Below are 15292 nucleotides of genomic sequence, written 5' to 3'. Positions count from 1 at the left end.
GAACGGGAGATAAGGTGACAGGAAACAGCTGCAGGATCCAGAGAGAGCAAAAAGCCAGAACATCTGCTTATATACAGATGCGGGCCACACCTCCAAGGAGACTCCCTTTCATCTGATTGGCTGCTCACAGTATATTCAATCATGGGAGTGATTACATTAAAACACTGAGAATCATGGCACAGCCAAGCTGATACACAATCTTAACCATCACACTATGGGTTTCATTCCAGTGACTCTGTCCTAAGTCGGTTCTGATGTAAGTCAAATACCTGGTTTTTGTTTGTTTTCATTACTATTGCCTATTATTAATATCTTTGTAAAGCCAATCTTTGAACATCTGCAAGTGAACATCTGAGAATGATAATATCAGCAAATTTCTCGCTGTAACATCAAATGTAGTACACACTACTTATTGATAAGATGTATGGAAAAAAAAAGACAGTCGAAAGTGCAGTTTGTTGTAATTTGAATATGTTGTAAGTCAAGGACTACCTGTACTTTCAAGATATCCTATGACTCCATATACATTTAATCTGCATTATGTTCTGGATCCTAACCCCACATCATACCTGTCCCCAGGTTCACTCTCAATCTGATGCACCTCCCTTAGGTCTAAAACACTGGTTCTGTTGCATCAGAGCTTGCTGACTTCTAGTTCCTCTTAAAAATGTAGATGCCTGAGCTGCATCTCACTTCTAATGAGTTTGAATGTCTGAAGGAGGAGCTCAGAAATCTGCATTTCTAGCAAGCTTCTGGGTGATTCCTGGGTGCACCAAAGGTTGCAAACACAGCTTTACAACTTGTTAGGAATAGGGAGCAGAAGACAATGAATGGTAGAAACCCAACAGGCAAATATTAATATCCTACTGTCATTTTCTCCCAGTCATAGCATCTTTCATAATGTGAAACCCAGCTACTTTGTAGGTCTACTAACAAAAACTTTCGAAAAAATTTAGTGAGAACTGTATATATAAAAGGTAAATATGACTCAATGAAATTGTGCCGTTACTTGACAAATATAGTTGACTGGATATAAACATTTAAGTTTGAGGGGCATAGCCTAGAATTACAGAAGGTAGAGTTATCAACACAGTCAATTTTTAGCTCTTTGATCTTGCTGAAGTTTTTATATAATGCATGAACAGGATGGAAATAATGAATTCATTTGCTAAAAAAATGTTAAAATTTTTATTATATTGGACAGTTGTACACATTGAGATATTTTCTTTTTTTCATCAAAAATATATTTTTTTTCAGAAATCAATGACATAAAACTAAATACTTTATATGAAGTACCTATTTGTTTAACATTTCTCTTCCTGCTAGACTGTAAGGGCAGAGAAGTTGTTGTTGTTAGCTGCTGTAAAGTTGGTCCCTGATTCATGGTGACTCCGTGCACAATGGAACAAAATGCTGCTCAGTTCAGCACCTTTTTCATGATTGAAAGGCAGGGTAGGGACTGCATATTCTGTTTCCTTTGCCACCCTGTTATCTAGCACTTGGCACTTGTCTTAGTTATCTAGTGCTGTTATAACAGAACTACCACAAGTGGGTGGCTTTGACAGACAAATTTATTCTCTCACAGTCTAGGAGGCTAGAAATCTGAATTCAGGGTGCCAGCTCCAGGGGAAGGCTTTCTCACTCTGTTGGCTCTGGGTGTCGGTCCTTGCCATCAATCTTCCCCTAGGTCGAGGAATTTCTCAGCACAGGGACCCTGGGTCCAAGGGCAATGAGCGCTCCTGGCTCTTCTTGCTTGGTGGTAATGAAGTCTCTCTATCTCTTTGCTCACTTCTCTCTTTTATGTTTCAAAAGAGATTGACTCAAGATACAACCTAGTTTTGTAGATTGAGTCCTGCCTCATTAACATAACTGCCTCTAATCTGGCCTCATTAACATCACAGAGGTAGGATTTACAACACATAGGAAATCACATTAGATCACAAAATGGTGGACAACCACACAATACTGGGAATCATGGCCTAGCCAAGTAGACACACATTTTTGGGGGCACAATTCAATCCACAACTGTACTGTACCTAACATGTAAGAGATTAAAACATTTGATCAAATGAAGGCCATATAAATATCACTTGTTGAAAATTTTTCAAATATACAAACTTGAAAAAATTTTCACATGCACTTCCCACTAACCCAAAACCCACTGCTGTTGATTCCAAGTCTAAGCGACCCTACAGGACAGAGTAGAACTGCCCCGTAGCATTTCCAAAGCTGTAATTTTTATGGGAGCAGACTGCCATATCTTTCTCCTGTGACTTACCACTTGTTATGGATTGAATTGTGTCCCCCCAAAATGTGTCAACTTGGCTAGGCCATGATTTCCAGTATTGTGTGGTTGTTCACCATTTTGTAATCTGATGTGACGTGTTGTAAATGTGTTGTAAATCTTAACCTCTGCTATGAGTTGGAATCTACTGGAGGGCAGTTGGTTTTTTATGATGTTAATGAGGTAGGAATAGAGGCAGTTATGTTAATGAGGCAGGACTCAATCTACAGGATTAGGTTGTATCTTGAGTCAATCTCTTTTGAGATATAAAAGAGACGCGAGCAGAGAAGAGAGGGACCTCATAGCACCAAGAAAGAAGCACTGGGAGCAGAGCGCAACATTTGTACCAGGGTCTTTGTGCTGAGAAACTCCTAGACCAGGGAAAGACTGATGACAAGGACCTCCCCCAACAGCTGACAAGAGAGAAAGCCTTCCCCTGGAGCTGGCACCCTGAATTCGGACTTCTAGACTCCTAGACTGTGAGAGAACAAATTTCTGTTTGTTAAAGCCATCCACTTGTGGTATTTGTGTTGTAGCAGCACTAGATAACTAAGACACCACTAAAGTGGAATGGAAAACAATAACAATGGTAGCAGTAGCAACAACAGTCTAATAACTTTAAATCTGGAAGTATAAAATAAACTCATAAATTCCTTAAAGGCATTTATTCTGGGTAGGAAGAAGTACAGATATTCTAATTATCCATTTTAGATATGAAAACTGACTTATCCCTGACTACCTCATATTTCCTGCCTAAAAGCCCAAATTAGTAGTTGGACTAGTTAGTGCTTTCTAACTTTAGTACTTCTATATGAGAACTGAAAATATTATTCAAAGAAGTCATGTGACTGCATGCCAAAAAGTAGATTTAAATTTGATGGTTTCTAAACTTTAAAGTGCTGCAAAAAACCTCTTTAAAGTGTTAAAACGCAAAGATGTCACCTTGAAGACTAAGGTGCATCTGACCCAAGCCATGGTGTTTTCAATCGCTTCATATGCATGTGAAAGCTGCATGATGAATAAGGAAGACCAAAGAAGAATTGACGCGTTTGAATTATGGTGTTGGTGAAGAATATTTAATATACCCCGGACTGCCAAAAGAACCAACAAATCTGTCTTGAAGAAGTACAATTAGACGGCTCCTTAGAAGCCAGGATGGCAATAGTATGACTCATATACTTTGGACATGTTATCAGGAGGGATCAGTCCCTGCAGAAGGACATCATGCTTGGTAAAGTGGAGGGTAAGTGAAAAAGAGGAAGACCCTCAAGGAGATGGACTGACACAGTGGCTGCAACAATGGGCTCAAGCATAGCAACGATGGTGAGGATGGCACAGCACCGGTCAGCGTTTCATTCTGTTGTACATAGGGTTGCTATGAGTTAGCACCAACTCGACGGCACCTAACAGTAACAACAACAAACTTCAAACTTAATTATTTCTTGTTAATATAATTTATTTCTTTTCTGTCCCATCTTCTGCTATTACTATTGTTATCTTAAAAATGTGATAATCTGGTGGAATTTTATATTGGTTAGCATGGGTGGTAAGAGTATTTCACAGTAGATAAGAGCTGAGGTTGGCAGATTGGTCCAAATATATAGTTCCTGACTTCATCATTTAATAGCTATATGACCTAGTATCATCCAAGTTCTAATCAGGAGATAAACAACACCAGGAGTTTGGACAGAAAATTTAATTTTAAGAATTGTTACCTAAGTATAAAGTTGTTCATTATATAAATGAAGAACTCTAGATTTCAAGGAGGTAGCAACAGCAGGAAGCTGCCATCACCCCTAGAATGAAGGGGAGCAGCCATCACCCTTAGAATGGGGGGGGGCAGCCATCACCCCTAAGACAGGGAGAACAAAGGGAAGAGATGGATTTATTAAAATTTAGAACCTAAGGGGAGGTCCAGGGTGGGCCTGGACCCAGATCTCTGAGAAGGGGGGTAGTCTGCTGAGCTGGTCCTTTTGAGGAAAGGGGTTTGCTGCAGCTGGTCCTGGAAGGGTTAGAAATTGCAAACTATTTCCCAAGAAACTATTTCCCATGATAGAACTTCTGCTGCTGAAGTGAGGAACCGTTGCAGTGCTAAGGGCCATAAGAACCACAAACAGACAGGAAGCCCATAGGAAGTAGCCAGGGAAGAGCATATCCCTTCCTCCTCTCCAGTCTTGCAGTCACCCTCTACCACCTTCTCTTAGCAGAGCCTCACAGACCCAGCTGGCAAAGCAGAAGTGTAGCTTTTTAGTTCTAGAACCACAAGGCAAAAGGGAGAGAAAGGCAAGTGGAAGCTGAGTTACAAAAACTTAATAACTGGTGCAGGTAGCATAGTGATAAGAAGTACTGTATGGTTCATAAGAGCTGGGACTGGTAGATTGTCCAAATTTAATTCCTGACTGCATTACTTAATAGCTGCATGAGCTTTGGTTACTTAATGCTTGATAAAATTAAGTTGGCCTATGTATAAAATGTTAACCTCATGGAGTTGTTATGAGAAGAAAATCAGATAATGGGGCAAACTGCCTATTATACTGCGAAGAACAGAATAAGTATGAGACAAATGTTAGCTATTATTATTATTTATTTATTTTGCATTATATAGCAAGATAGTACCTTGATTACTTTTAAGCAAAAAACTTGATTGTTTCTCAGCTTATGGGTGTCTCAACTTCTGGGTTTCCAGTACCTGTGAAGCCTTGGATTTACGGTAAGGTGCCGGCAAATTAATTACAAATTTCAAACAAGATTCTGAAAACGCATCTACTGTGATTCATTTACTCATCGTTTTCCCATTATGCACCATGTCCCATCATTATAGAACTTACAGTTTAGCAGAGGAAACAGAGAAAGAAACAATTACAATAAAGTAGTATAAGGGCCAGGATAGGGGAAGTATAGGGATATAGCAGAGATGGGCAACCAACCTCAATAAGGGCCCAGAGGATATTTTCCGAAGAAGAGAGACTTAAGTTGAGAGCTGAGTTGGTTAGCTGGGCAAAGTATATAGGGAAAAGAGGCACTCCACATACTTTTTAAAGTTAAAAATCAATCAATTAACAAGCAAAAAGTTTGGAATTATTAGTGACAATGGCGAAGCTAGCATTCAAGGAATATATTAAAGAAGATCTTCAGACTGCACAGTGAGGATGGTTAGTCCTGCTTCTTGAAAGGACTAGGAAAATGTCATATGCTTCTCTTCAATTTTTCTAGAGAACTCATTGGAGTACTAATTAGATAGTCTAAGCTCAATATATACTGGTTGAAAAATACAGAGTTTTGCATTCTTATGGCTCAGGTTAGGTCTGGTCAAATTAATATCACACATTGAGGCCTTGGAATTTTCAGTTAAGCACCCTGACCTATAGGAACAGAGATTACAACATGGAAAAGGAAGTAAACTGTGCTCTATTAATCCAGTTAATTTATATGTGTATATATATGTATACGTGTATATATCTATATACACGTATACATATATATATATAACTATAATCAATAGTGTGCACTCCTACACACAACAGTAGTTATGGGATGATGCTTCAATGGCTGTTGCATCACATTTTTTTTGCCTCCTGCTCTTTGATTTTGACTGTATATCCATTGTGTTACACAGATGAAAGAACTATTGTTAGGAACATCTCAACAGTTATTTCAGTGTGAAACGACTCTAGACATTCTTGACTTCTTTTTACAATTGAAACAACTTAAAAATAAAATATAAATTAAATTTTTATATTTAGCTTTTATATGTGATGCTATTTGTTGTATAACATCACTGGCCAGAAGCCTAGATCTCTTAGTTCAATTTCAGACCCTCCTTTAATTATCCCTTATTCTTTGAGCCAATAAATCACATTTTATACTAGACTATTATTTCTTTATAAAATAACTGTGATATTTACCATGAGGCTACCTCCAAGGATTCTACAAATGATTAGAGAGCCAATGTTTTTAAAGCTGTCTAATCTTTCCTGTGAGACCAGTAGAATACATAAAATCAGCATTAAATCTGAGAACCCACTCACATGAGAATAATTCTTTACACTTTGTGCAATCTTACACTTTATCAAGAAGGCAAGAGAGTCTTCTGGTAATATTTTCTATCAAGAGGGAAAGGATGCCAAAATATAAGTGTGTCTGAGTGTGTTGAGCAGAAACTAGGGTAGGAGTGAATAACTGTAAACCACCACAGAGATTCTGGATGTCTTAATGCTAGCAGAGACAATATACACTTGCAAAATGCGACTAATCATAGCAGATACAAAATAATCATAAAGTGATCAGTAATCAAATGAGAAAAAAAGACTCAGATAGGAGAAGTGATTTTGCCAGAGTCACACAATTAGGGATAGTGGCAGAGAAAGGATACTTGGCTCCCAGTCCAGACTAAATCAACAAATAAGAAACATGTCATAAGCACCCTCTTTGGGAAATGTGCAAAAGAAGAAAATGAATAGGGAACATTCCCTCAGGAATGTACAATCTACTATAGTTCCCGACTCCTCATACATTTATACTGTATTAAGGGAAATGATTTGAAAGAAAGGCAGGAACGAAGGGCTCTTGGAATAAGAATACATCATTCTGAGAGACCTAGAGTGATTTGAGTTTCCTATATAAATGGAAAAGTTAAAGTAACTCTTTTGGGAAAACAAGCCGGAGAAATGCCACAGGTTAAAGGCAGCCAAAATTTGTTAAGGAGAGTTTTTACACTCAGATAGATGAATACTTATCCAATTAATATAAACACAATATACAAAAATGCTATATCAGTTATACTTTCAAAATATCTGGTTATCTTTCACTATTTTATATTTTTTATCAAGATGGACCACACCCTGGAGAAGGACATCATGCTCCGTAAAGTAGAGGGTCAGGGAAAAGAGAAAAACCTTCAACTAGATGTATTGATACAGAGGCTGCAACAATGGGCTCAAACATACCTACTATTGTGGGGATGGCACATGACAGAGCAACATTTTGATCTGTTATATACAGGGTAGTTATGAGTTAGAATCGACTCAACAGCACAATTTTATGTTTACATGCTCTTATCTTGTACAGTATTAAGTTAAAGATAGGAGTGGCTCTTTTCACATCAAACAGGCACTCACCGATAAAAATTTACCCTCTTTTTTTTACTTATAATTTATTTTATTTTTGTTGTTGTCGTTGAGAATATACACAGCAGAACATACACCATTTCAACAATTTCTACATGTACAATTCAGTGACATTGATTACGTTCTTTGAGTTGTGCTACCCTTCTTTGTGGACTCATTTGCCTTCTTTCAGATGTAGTAAAAATTACACCTATTTTGTTACGTGAAATGCTCTTTAGGGTATTTACCATAAATCGTTGTTGTTGTTGTTAGTTGCTGTTGAGTCGACTCTGACTCATGATGACCCCGTGTACAACACAATGAAATGTTGCCTTGTCTTGCATCATCTTCACAATGGTATGCTTGAGTCCATTTTTATGGCCACTGTGTATTTTGAGTGCCTTTCAACCTAGAGGGCTCATCTTCCAGTACTACATTGGGTCAATATTTTGTCGTGATTCAGATAGTTTTCACTGGCTAATTTTCAGAAGCAGATTGCCAGGCCTTGCTTCCTAGTCTGTCTTAGTCTGGACTCTTCGCTGAAACCTGTTCACCATGGGTGACCCTGCTAATATTTGAAATAACAGTGACATATCTTCCAGAAGCATAAGAACACTCAAGCCACCACAGTATGACAAACTCACAGACGAGCGGTAATTAGACATCCAAAATACTTACTTTTTTCAAAAATTTTATTGTGCTTTAAGTTTATCATTAAAAAATAAATACACAAATTGTTTTATGACTTTGGTTGCAATCCCTGCAATGTGTCAGCACTCTCCTCCTTTCCCTTTCCAACCTGGGTTCTCTGTGTCCATTCATCCAGTGTTCCCGTTCCTTCCTGCTGTCTCATCTTTGCTTTTGGGCAAGTTTTGCCCATTTGGTCTCATATACTTGATTGAACTAAGAAGCACGTTCCTCACGTGTGTTATTGTTTGTTTTATAGGCCTATTTAATCTTTGGCCAAAAGGTTCCACTATGGTACACTTAAGCATAAGCTGGGTTTCCAATATTCTATGTCAATAGATACATTTACCACCAGATAACCATAAAATCATAATTTAAAAATTATTGTTTCCAAGCCAGTGTTCATCACTCTATTACCTATTTGAGATTGACTAAATCATTCATTTATTCTATAGCATTTACTGACTGCCTGTTATGTGCTAAGCACTTACGACCAATACCTCTAGTAACTGAGTATCTCAGTTTAAAAATAGAGCATAATTTATATTTTGTATTAAACCAACTGCTTCAGGCTAAATCTATTAAATATTGGTTTCATATGGATATGGCTACTCATATACAAATTAACTTAAGAAATACTTTCAATTGTAACTGCCTGAAATAATACTGTCCTTTAATTAAGTTTTGATGAGACAATAGACTTATTTCAACTATATTTCTATTTTTCAAAGTCGGTTTATAATTTCCCAACTGGAATTGTTTCTAGAGCATGTTAACAAGTCACAGTAAAAAATTATGAGGCATTTCCTAGTAGTCATACATATATTTGGCAAAAGTATGGTCTTACCCAGCTTGACTAGCTAATTTATTAGGTTTGGCTCTGAATGGCATTTATTTCCAATAAGCAAATGCATTCACAAAAGACAAAGATTTCTCATTATTGAAAGAAAAACAAACAAACAAACTCCTAGGAATTGTACCACAGGCCTTGAAGGCTACTCTTTATGATTAGTTCTGGCTTTATTTGTCTATTTGTCCAGTGGTTCCTTTGGAAGTGTTCATAGTTTCCCAAAGTATGTACTTTGTAAGAAGATATTCATTGGGATGTGTAAGTCCTGGCATTTCCCTGAAAACAATCTGTTTCATTAACTTAAAAGGGTATTTGATATAGACATGGAAGTTAAAATGTAGCAACTCCTCTGCTATTTACAGATATTTATACATTCTGTAAATTAATACAGATTTTACTGCTGCTTCACCTAAGTTTTGAAGAAATCTTTTGAAACTAAACACATATTAAAACAATAAAAGATTATCAGATAATTTTAATAATGAATGAAAATCCAGGCCACCAAATGCTTGCTGTATGGGTGATGATGGTTATGAAGACTACCCCGTGTGATTTTATGGACACTATGGTTTCCTAACCAAGAGCTACCTGTCCTCCATCATTGTTCACAGAATCTGAATTTAGTTAAAGCAGTTAATGGGCCCATCTGTATGTGATGAATTTTAACTGGTCCAAGCATATCAGAGCAAAACCTTTCCCCATATTTGTGATCAATCTCATAATCTAGTTTTGCCAATGAGAAGTAAAGAGAAATCTGCTGAGAAAAGTCTACTGAGAAAGATTTTCCTCTCTTATAAAAGAGAGGAGCTCAAGAAGAAAACATTTGTTTCTGTCTGCTCTTTGCCTTCTTGCATGGGATAGTGGATGTGCAGCTATAGCATCCATAATGCAACCATGAAAGCAGAAAGAGCAAGAGACTAAATCCTTGATGGCACCATTAAGTTACTGCAGCAAACTTGGGACCAACAACTTCCAGGCTTCTAATTACATGAGATAAATATCTTGCTGTTAAGGCCACTGTAGAGGTGTACTGCAAAAAGAAATTAGCACGAGCAGCAATAAGTAGAGTGGTCTTGCAATAAAGCAATAAGTAGCATGCAAAAGCTCCTGGGTGGTCATCATAAGGCATTTTGATGATGTGTGAAAGCTACTGAATCCAAAGCTATCAGAAGCATAGGTATAATATCCTCTAAGGACAGCAACTATTGTGAGGATGGCACAGAACTGGGTAGTGTTTCGTTCTGTTGTGCATAGGGTCGCTATGAGTCAGAAGTGACTCAATGGCACCTAACAACACCAAGAAGAAGAAAAGCTCTAACAGAAATTCCCTATTTTGTTAAAATGTATGTCTACTGGATCAGTGAGTATTCTTAACATGGTATGGTACCATAAAGTGACTTCTTGATTACCTTTCTGCTTATTTTGATAGCTGTTTTAAATTTTATATCTTGTATTGCCATCCATTTCAAGTATATTTTTCCCCTAAGTATATCAGGTTATAGTTTTCTTTCAACATTCACTCGACAAATGTTTATGTGTGTATGTGTGTGTGTAACAGAAAGTTAGAAGAGATTGTGTGAGATACAGGAATGAAAAGATATAGTTCATGCCCACAGGAACTCACACTCTAATAGGAATTTGAGATATATAGAAATAAGTATACAAATAGATTACGTACATTAATGTCAAGAGAAAGATCTGATCAGTGAGCTATGGGGGCATGAAGGAAGGAGAGATCATTTCAGGAAGCCTTTAAAATGGAGCTGATTTGAAAGATGGTTAGGATTTTCAAGAACGGAAATGGAGAAGAGTATGTTCCACATCTTTCTCTATGTCTACCACAAAACACATGCTCATAGCTTGGGGACTCTTTTGCTGGAGTGAAGGATGAAAGTTGTACAAAGGGATGTAGTCAGTTCAGACTTTACCATGAAGAGTCCACGGAACATTTGTATTCAGTTTCCACATTTTCATCATTCTGTTTGTTCAACTAATCAAAGAAATTGTTCTATATGTTTCTATCACATAGCATAACCTTTGCTGACTATTTGATCCATCCCAGCAAACAATGTAGATCTATGTGTGTGTGTGTGTGTGTGTTGTGGGGGGGGGGGGGGGGAGTTGGTGGAAGAAGCAAGTCTACTTACCTCTTCCCAGACTTCAGATGATTTTGTCAGTTATCTATTCTTCCTGTCATTTCTATTTCAGATGGAAATTTGACATATCTAATGCTGTAGTCACTTGTTTAATCAGCTTGACTCTAACTACATTTGAATTATTATGTGAAAACCAGTGCTGCCAGGGGCTGTCATATATATTTGGACACAATTCAGCTGTCCAGGAAGTAAAAATTTTCATTCAGGGGCTTCTGGCAGCCATCTATTTATTCACCTATATAACACAAATTTTTTTTCTTTTTCTTTTAAGCATACCAGGCAGTGTTCTAGGTATTGAAGAAATAACAGTGAACATAAAAAACAAAGTCCCTCCTCTCATAAAGATTAAAATCTAATGGTAGCCACTATTCACTTTAAAGTGACTTAGCTATCAAATTGTGCTCAAATGTTATCCTCTCAAGAAAACTTTCTTGGACATTTTTCAGGCTCTATTCCCATATTACTTTGCTCTTAGCTTTACTGGCACTTACCTCCTTCTATAGCCATGATTTACTTCTGTCTCTCTCTGTGTTCTGCCTGTCTTTCTCTTTCTCTTTCTCTTTCCCCTTTACCTCCCCAAGAGACTGTGAGCTCCTTGAGGGCAAAGACTAATATCATCCTTGAATTAAAAGAGAATATACTCAATAGTTGTTTATAATCGAATGAATAAATGTAGCTAATATTCAGTATCCACTATGTTTGTAAGAACTTTGGAGGCCTCCTCAACAAGATCTTTCTCAAAGTGCTGTGGAAATGTTTGAATGGATTTCTAAGAATATGAACTTGACTTGAGATTCCATCACAACATGGGGCCTTTATGGTAGATGTTTAATTAGCATTCGGCAGTAAAAGAACCTTAGCTTGAACTTCTGGACTATAAAATGCAAAACTCTTAAAATAGCATTGGAGGGAAATGCAGAGAACGGCTTCAAATATTTCAGAAAGGCTGCTCATTAAGCTAGGAAATTTCCAGAATTCAGTGTGAACACAGTTAGATAATGGTGCTATGTATCAGCTAATTGTGACCATGCACATAATAAACCCACTGCTGTCAAGTAGATCCCGACTCATAGCAACTCTATAAGACAGAGTAGAGCTGCGCCATAGGGCTTCCAAGGAGCGGCTGGTGGATTCTAACTGCCGATCTTTGGGTTAGCAGCCGTAGCTCTTAACCAGTGTGCTACCAGGGCTCCACGCACATAATGCTATTCTTTTATTCTACTTTGCACCAGAGTTTCTGGAAAGGGCATATGAGGAAGTTGTTTCCCAGGCATACAATTAAAGTTGAGCTGCAAAGGAAAGCAGTAATTGAACAGTCGGCTTCACTTTCACCATGTCTAAATATATTGGTGAAGACTAACGGAATTTTAATAGCAAGAACTATAGGAGCAATACTAGCTTCAGTTCATCTAGGGTCTCCTCTATCCAAATTCACTGCATTGAGGCTTAATCAGCCTGGGAAAAACTGAAGATGAATGAAAACTGAATACTTTTTTCTCCATGTAGTATTTGGGTTCCCTTAAGAAACTGGAAAATTATTCTTAGAATTGGCATTTGATGATTTATATCAGTAAAATACTGAAAACAGAAAATTCTCTTATATGTTACCCTCATTTACTCTTTTCAACAACTGTGTTACGTGAGAATCCATTCTCCATTTGGCAAGTTGGAAAATTGAGGCATCGATAAGTTGTGTGACATTCTTAAGTTCACATACCCACTCAGTGACAGGAAAACCAAAATCAGTTGCCATTGAGTCGATTGTGACTCATGGCAACCCCATGTGTGCCAGAACAGAACTGTGCTCCATAGGGCTTCCAATGGCTGATTTTTTTCAGAAGTAGATCACCAGGCCTTTCTTCTGAGGCACATCTGGGTAGATGTGAACCAACACCCTTTCAGTTAGCAGTCCAATGCTTAACCATTTGTGCCACCCAATAAGTAGCAATACCACAGTGAAATTCCAGGGCACTTTTCACTACAGATAGCTGCCTCAGTGAGCTAATCTACTACAAAGGCAGGTATTTTTAAAACACTGAGCAAATAGCAAACATCAGTTCTGACAACAAAGTAGGTTGATAAGTGGGATGAGTGGGACTGCAACTCTTTTGTATGGAGGTGATTCCCTTTTAGGGAATTACCAGAAAGTGGATGTGAGAAAGATAGGATGCTTTAAGAAAATACTTACGGGGAGGAAACTAAAGAAGAAAGAGGAAGCAAGAGAGGGAATTTCCTATTCTTTTAAGAATGTATATTTCTCATTAACTCTATATACATTGCTTGAGTGCTGGCATGGTGCAAAAAATATATTTTCAGCAGCAAACTTTAATGTTTTAATATTCTTTAATACTCACAGAGACTGATTTTGTAATCCACTCCATTTCTCAATACCATTTTTAAGGGTGTTTGAAGTAAGTACTTATTACAATTAAACTACAATTATTATATTCCTATTGTTTAGCCAAAAGTACAGAATCTAATATAAAGGCTAATTCTAATGTATTTCCAAAGAAACTTATAATCACAATGAACAATAATCATAATTTAAACAATATTCTTCTATTTCTAAAGTCATGCTGAGTCACACCAATCCAAACTTAAATTTTATAATGGCATTTCGACACTCCTGCTCTAGGTAGATTTGGGGAATATTAAAGATCTGGCTACAAAATGGCTACAAAAGCCAGCTAGCAACTTGACTTGACTCCTAGTTTTGAGTCCTCCCACCTCCCCATACTGACTATTTTTGTATAGTCAGGTCACAAGACTTTTTATTCAGACTCCATTTACATGTGTAGGAGTCCTAGCCCAAGTCTCTATGGTCAAGCAGTAAACTTGACCTTAGTCCTTTTCTGATATAAAGCACTATATTAATTATCTACTGCTGTATAACAAATTGCCACAAACTTAGTAGATTAAAACAACACACATTTGTTATCTCACAGTTTTTGTAGGTCAGGAGTCTGGCCAAGGATTAGCTGGATCCACCACTAAGGGTCTCTCAAAACTGCAATCAAGGTGTCCGTTGGGTTGAATTCTCATCTGGAGGTTCAGCTAGGAAGGAATATACTTTCAAGTTCATTCAGTTGTCGGCAGAATTCATTTCAAGGCCTCAGCTTCTTGCTGTCTTGGCTGGAGGCTGCCCTCAGGTCCTAGAAGCTTTCCACAGTTCTTGACACAAGGCCTTCTCCAACATGGCCACTTATTTCATCAAGGCTGCAAGGAGTTTCTCTTCTCAGGAAGGGTCCAATTTCTGTTTTAAGGGCTTTCACCTGATAAAGTCAGTCCCATCCAGGATAACCCCCCCTTTTGATTAACTCAGTGTCAACTGATTATAGACCTTAATTACGTCTGTAAAATCCCTTCACCACTGCCATATTCTAGTGGCCAGAAGCAAGTCAAAAGTACCATTTATACACAAAAGTAGGGGATTATAAAGAGCATGAATACAAGGGGGTGGAAATCATGGTGTCTCCCGGGGGTCTGTCTGTTACAAGCACAATTCCCAAACCAACATTTGTATCCAGTCTCAGAGCTCACATCCTCGGCCCTGCCTTTTCTCTCAGCTTTGCCTTTATGTTCAATTTCTAGTTCATGTTTACCTTGTTTTTTTTTTTTTTTTCCTTATCTCTCTCCCTCTTTATGTTTTATCAGTTGTTACTTTTGGAACAGAGAGGTCATATAAAACAAACATGAAGTCATCTTGCGCCATCTGTGTTGTGTAGAAATTTTCATTTGATCATGATGTTTCTGAAACCCTAGGTATGTTTTAATGTTAGATAGGTATTGAACAAAACGGTTTGGGGGAAGATAGTCCGTAGAGATGATTATTTTTGGTATAGGAGGACTGGGAATTGATAAACTTAACAAGGGGCATAGTTTAATTATCCAATACATTTTTGGAGCCCTGGTGGTTCAGTGGTTAAAGCACTTGGCTGCTAACCGAAAGGTTGGCAGGTTGAAATCACCAGCCGCCCTGCGAGAGGAAGATGTGACAGTTTGTTTCTGTAAAAATTACAGCCTTGGAAACCCTATGGGGCAGTTCTACTCTGTCCTATAGGGTTGCTATGAGTTGGAAGCGAGTTGATGGCAGTGGGTTTGGTTTTTGGGTTAACATATTTTTAAAGCAATTTGTAAAAGTGGTCTGTATATCCTTCATAGTAAGAACCTCAACTTCTAATAATACCTTGGAAATACCCATGCAATCTTG

Source organism: Trichechus manatus, unplaced genomic scaffold (assembly GCF_000243295.1).
Source record: "Trichechus manatus latirostris isolate Lorelei unplaced genomic scaffold, TriManLat1.0 scaffold00150, whole genome shotgun sequence".
Classification (NCBI taxonomy): domain Eukaryota; kingdom Metazoa; phylum Chordata; class Mammalia; order Sirenia; family Trichechidae; genus Trichechus; species Trichechus manatus.
Note: the sequence above shows the minus strand (reverse complement) of the source record.